This window comes from Pan paniscus, chromosome 15, assembly GCF_029289425.2.
Source record: "Pan paniscus chromosome 15, NHGRI_mPanPan1-v2.0_pri, whole genome shotgun sequence".
NCBI lineage: Eukaryota > Metazoa > Chordata > Mammalia > Primates > Hominidae > Pan > Pan paniscus.
In genome coordinates, this window is record NC_073264.2 from 9,295,649 (window position 1) to 9,301,842 (window position 6,194).

The following is a 6,194-nucleotide window of genomic DNA, read 5'->3' on the forward strand; positions in this document are numbered from 1 at the left end:
GTGGTGGGGCTGAGGTCAGGGTCCCCAGGTCACCAGGGCAGCGTGGGAACCCAAAGCCGGGGCAGCTGCAGCTCGCCAGCCCGCTCCCCCAGAAGCGTCCCCATGGCAGGTGCAGATTCGAGGCATCCCGGCGCCTTCCCAGGCTCTCCAGGAGCTGGGGCGCTCGTCTGCACTCCCCTCTGGCCTGCTGCTGGATGAGCTCCTGGCGAGCCCGGAGTTTCTGCAGCAGAGGCAACCTTTCCTAGAAACGGAGGCCCCGAGGGAGCTGGAGGCCTTGGAAGAGGCCGCCTCGCTGGAAGCACCCCTAAGCGAGGAAGAATACCGGGCTCTGCTGGAGGAGCTTTAGGACCCATGGTTGGGACGGGGTCGGGTCGGGGCAGGGCGGTGGTCTCTCTTTCAAGAGGAACACCTGGCTGGCTATGGAGTGGCGTGTCTTCCCTCCACCACCTCCACCGGGCTGACAGGCCTGGGATTCCTGCCTTCTAGGTCTAGGCCCAGTGAAAGACTCCACAGAGCGGAGAATTGCCATTCTTTCCTGGGCATCCTGGGGATCCCATAACAGGCCCAGGTACCAGCTGATGGGCCACCTACTGCGTACGCGCAGGTTTGCGGGCAGCCACCTGGGCTGTGGGAGCAGCCAGGGCAGAGCTCTCATGCCTTTCCACCACTTCACCCCAGCCTGACCAACCCCTCCCCACACCCACCTCTGACACCCGGAAAATGTGTCCTCCCCTGGGCTGGGTGGAGACCCCCGTTCCGCGAAACACTGCACCCGCGCAGCGTCCAGGCCTCACACCCTTCTGGCGGCTCATCTCCTCTGCGCCTCCGCGCCACCGTTGCCAGCCTGCCCGTAACCCTGCAGCCTCCCAGCTGCCACCATGGAGCGCCTGGTGTGGGAACGCAGACTTCTAGCTCTCTTTGCCAGCCTCCTGGCTACACCTGCGCTCATTGTGCACCCCGGCTGATGTGCAAGGGAGCCCACTGGCCTCTCTGTGCCCTTGTCCATCCGTGAAATTCCAGCTGAGTCTCTCCCAACACCTTCCGACGCTCTTTAGTCAAAGCCTGGAGAATAGTTACATCTCCTGGATGTTAAGTTCAGAAATCTGTCACAATGCCCCTCCCTGCGGAGCCTAGAGAAGACTTCCATCATTTGGGTAATCAGTGCAGAGATATTTCACAATGTCCCTTGTAAAAAAGCCTGGAAATGATTTATGTCACCTCGGTGATCAGTGCATAGGTATGTCAGAAATCCCCAGTAGGCTGAACCTAGACAAGGGTTACATCACTTAGGTGATCAGTGTAGAGATATGTGAAAATTCCCGTGTAGACAGAGCCTAGACAAGTGTTACATCACCTACTGATCAGTGCAGGCATAAGTCGTAAAGCCTCCGGTAGGCAGAGTGTAGAAAAGTGTTTCCTACCTGGGGTGATCAGTGCAGAGATATGTCACAAAGCCCCTGTAAGCAGAACCTTGACAAGGGTTACATCACCTGTTTGATCAGTGGAAATGTACATCACAAAGCCCCCTGTAGGCAAAGCCCAGACAATTGTTACGTCACTTGGGCAAGCAGTGGAGAGATCTGTCACAATGCCCCTGTAGGCAGAGCTTAGACAAGGGTTACATCACCTGGGTGATCCATGCAGAGATATGTCAAAATGCTCCTGTAGGCTGAACTTAGACAGGAGTTACATCACCTGGTTGATCAGTGCAGAGATTTGTGAGAATGCCCCTGTAGGCAGAGACTAGACAAGTGTTACATCACCTAGGTTATCAGTGCAGGTATAAGTCATAAAGTCTCCTGTAGGCAGAGCATATACAAGAGTTCGCTCCCCACGGTGATCAGTGCAGAGATGTGTAAGAAAGCCCATGAAGGCAGAGCCTAGACAAGAGTTCATCACTAGGTTGATCTGTTCAGAGATGTGTCACAATTTCCATGATGGCAGATCTAAGACAAGAGTCCAATGTCCCCTGTAGGCAGTGCCTAGACAAGAGTTGCATCACCTCAGAAGTCAGTGCATAGATATGTCACAAAGCCTTCTGTAGGCAAAGCCCATACAAGGCTTACATCACCTGGGTGATCAGTGCTGTGATACATCACAAAAATCCCTGTAGATAGAGCCAAGAAAAGAGTTACATCGCCTGGGTGGTCAGTACAGATATTTGACACAATGGCCCCATAGACAGAGCCTAGACAAGACTTCCATCACCTGGGTGATCAGGCAAGAGATATGTCACAAATCGCCCTCTAGGAAGACTATAGAGAAGAGTCCCATCACCTGGGTGATCAGTGCAGAGATATTTCACAATGTCTCCTGTAGGCAGAGAGTGGACAAAGCTACATAACCTAGGTGATCTGTGTAGAGATATGTCACAATACAACCTGTAGGTTTAGCCTAGACGAGAGTTACATCACCTGGGAGATCAGTGCAGAGATATGTCACAATACCCCATCTAGGTGGAGCCTAGTCAATAGTTACATCACCTGGGTGATCAGTGCAGAGATATGTCACAAGCCCCCTGTAGGCAGAGCCTAGACAAGAGTTATATTACCTGGGTGATCAGTGCAGTGATATGTCACAATGTCGTGTAGCCAGAGCCTAGACTACAGTTACAGCACCTGGGAGATCAGTGCAGAGATATGTCACAACGTCCTCAGTAGGCAGAGACCAGGCAAGAGTTGGATCACCTCGGGATCAGTGCAGAAATATGTCTCAATCCCCCTGGTGGCACAACCTAGACAAGAGTTACATCACCTCGGTTAACAGTGCAGAGATATGTCAAAATGCCCCTGTAGGCAGAGCCTACACAAGTGTTACATCACTTAGGTGATCAGTGCAGAGACATGTCACAATACCCCCTGTAAGCAGAGCCTAGACAGGAGATACATCACCTTGGTGATCAGTGCAGAGATGTGTGACAAGGCCCCTTTAAGCAGAGCCTAGATAATAGTTACACCACCTGAGTGATCAGTGCAGAGATCTGTCACAATGCCACCATAGGCAAATCCAAGACAAGAGTCCGTCACCTGTGTGATCAGTGCAGAATTATGTGACAATGCCCCCAGTAGGCAGACCCTAGAAAAGATTCCCTTCACCTGTGTGATCAGCGCAGAGATATTTCGCAATGCCCCTGCAGGCAGAGCGTAAGCAAGAGTTACATCACCTAGATGATCAGTGCAGAGATATGTCACAAGGCCCCCTATAGGCAGAGCCTGGACAAGAGTTATATCACCTCTGTGATCAATGCAGTGATATGTCTCTGTGCCCCATAGGCAGAGCCTAGTCAACCGTTACATCACCTGGGTGATCAGTGCAGAGATATGTCACAAAGCCCCCATACACAGAGCCTAGACAAGGGTCCCATCACCTGGGTGATCAGTGCAGAGATATGTCACAAAGCCCCTGTAGGCAGAGCCTAGACAAGTCTTACATCACTTTGTTGATCAATTCAGAGATGTGTCATCCTGACTGTTTGCTCCCGGAGCTCTGTGGGCACCCAGTAACATGCATGGAAGGGTGGAAGACCGGCATGGTGCCTTCGCTCTCCTTACCAGTTTCCAATCCGGCCACACTGCAGACTCCCCATGTGGCCGAACACGGGAATCCATCGTCAGGCCATCACGCCTGGGAGGCATCTTCTCTCTGGGGTCTCGCTCTGGTCTCCTACGTGGAAATGAACGAGAGCCACACGCCTGCGTGTGTGAGACTGTCCCGGCAACGGCGACACCCACAGGCACTGCCTCCTTCACGGAGAGAGGGCCTGGAACACTCAAGACTCCCAAGGAAGTTCAGTTCCACACTCCCCTCCACCCTCCCAGGCCAGTTTCTCCCTGCTGAAGATGCGTGGGAGCCCACAGATCGGCTTCCACTTCCCGCGGGATTCCTGGAGAGGTCCCGAGAGCCAGCCCCGGAAAAGCGACCCCTCACCCCTTCCCCCTCGCCCCCTTCCTCTTCGTGCCTCCGTTGCCACCACCGCCATCACCACGCCCTCCCCCCCACCCCAAAACCCCCCGGCCGCAGGCCTCGACCCCTGGGACCCTTCCAGGGTTCGGCGGGCTGTTCCAGGGCTCACCGCCATTCATGAAGTGGTGGAGCCTGCCTGTATGCGGTCCTTTATAAGAGCCGCTGGCTGGCTCTCCGGGCAGGCCTCCTGGCTGCATCTGCCGCAGTGTACAGGCAGGCTGAGGTGCACGGGAGCCCGCTGACCTCTCTCTGCCCATGTCCGTCCGTGAAATTCCGGCCCGGGCTCTCCACGATGGCCCTCCCGATACCTTCGGACGGCACCCTCCCGGCAGAAGCCAAGGGATGGGGACGGCGAAGGAGACTCGCTTGGACCCCGAGCCAAGCGAGGTCCTGGGAGCCTGCTTTGAATGGAACCCGTTCCCGGCCATCACCACCAGAGAACGGCTGACCCAGGCCAAAGGCATTCCAGAGCCCAGGGTCCAGATTCGGTTTCAGAATGAGAGGGCACACAAGCTGAGGAAGCACCGGCGGGAATCTCCGCCCTGGCCCGGGAGACACGGCCTGCAAGAAGGCAGGTGAAAGCGGACCGCCGTCTCCGGATCCCAGACCACCCTTCTCCTCTGAGCCTTTGAGAAGGATCACTTTACAGGCATCGCCGCCAGGGAAGAACTGGTGAGAGAGACGGGCCTCCCGGAGTCCAGGATTCAGAACTAGTTTCAGAATCGAAGGGCCAGGCACCCGGGACAGGCTGGCAGGGCGCCCGAGCAGGCAGGCGGCCTGTGCAACACCGCCCCGGGCACGTGTCACCCTGCTCCCTCGGGGGTCGCCTTCACCCACACCGGCGCGTGGGGAATGGGGCTTCCCGCACCACACGTGCCCTGTGCGCCTGGGGCTCTACAACAGGGGGCTTTCTTGAGCCAGGGAGCGAGGGCCGTCCCTGTGCTCCAGCCCAGCCAGGTCGCGCCAGCAGACGGGATCTCCCAACCTGCCCCGGCAGGCGGGGATTTTGACTATGCCACCCCGGCTCCTCCGGAATGGGCACTCTCCCACCCTCAGTCCCCTCGGTGGCCTCTGCACCCCGGCAAAAGCCAGGAGAACCGGGACACACAGCGCGACGACCTGCCAGGCCCTTGCACGGTGGGACAGCCTGAGCCTGCTCAAGCCGGGCCCCAGGGCCAAGGTGTGCTTGCGTCACCCACGTCCCAGGGGAGTCCGTGGTGTGGCTGGGGCCGGGGTCCCCAGGTCGCCATGATGGCGTGGGAACCCCAAGCCGGGGCATATCCACCTAGCCAGCCAGCGCCCCTGGAGGCGTCCGAGAGGCAGGGGCAGATGCAATGCATCCCTGCGCCCTCTCAGGCGCTCCAGGAGCCGGGCGCTCGTCTGCACTCCCCTCCGGCCTGCTGCTGGATGAGCTATTGGCAAGCCTGGAGTTTCTGTAGCAGGTGCAACCTTTCCTAGAAAGGGAGGCCCCAGGGGAGCTGGAGGCCTTGGAAGAGGCCGCCTCGCTGGAAGCACCCCTCAGTGAGGAAGAATACCGGGATCTGCTGGAGGAGCTTTAGGACCCAGTGTTGGGATGGGGTCGGGTCGGCGCAGGGCGGTGGCCTCTCTTTCGCGGGGAACACCTGGCTGGCTATGGAGGGGTGTGTCTTCCCCCCGCCCTCTCCACCGGGCTGACCGGCCTGGGATTCCTGCCTTCTAGGTCTAGGCTCGGTGAGAGACTCCACACAGCGGAGAACTGCCATTCTTTCCTGGGCATCCCGGGTATTGCATAGCGGGCCCAGGTAACAGCAGGTGGCCCGCATAGTGTGGACACTTCTGTTTGCGCGCAGCCGCCTGGGCTGTGGGAGCAGCCCAGGCAGAGCTATCATGCCTTTCCACCACCCCAACCCCGCCTGAAGACCCCCTCACACCCCCACACCCCACTCCCGCAAAATGCATCCTCCCCTGGGCTGGTTGGAGACCCCCGTCCCGCGAAACACCGGGCCCACGCAGAGTCCAGGTGTGACAACCTTTCGGCGGCTCGCCTCCTCTGCGTCTCCGCGCCACCGTCGCTGGTCCGCTCTTGCCCCTGCAGCTTCCCAGCTGCCACCATAGAGCGCCTGGCGGAGGAACGCAGACCTCTAGCTCTCTTTGCCGGCCACCTTGCTAGACCTGCGCTCATTGCACACCCTGGCTGACGTGCAACGGAGCCCGCTGGCCTCTCTGTGCCCTTGTCCATTAGTGAAATTCCG

General features: G+C 58.0%; 1 pseudogene; it reads left to right on the forward strand.

The window, feature by feature from the left end:
- Positions 1 to 4,255: 4,255 nt before the first annotated feature.
- On the forward strand, positions 4,256 to 5,522 carry LOC129393858 (double homeobox protein 4-like protein 4; annotated as a pseudogene).
- The last annotated feature ends 672 nt before the right edge of the window (positions 5,523 to 6,194 follow it).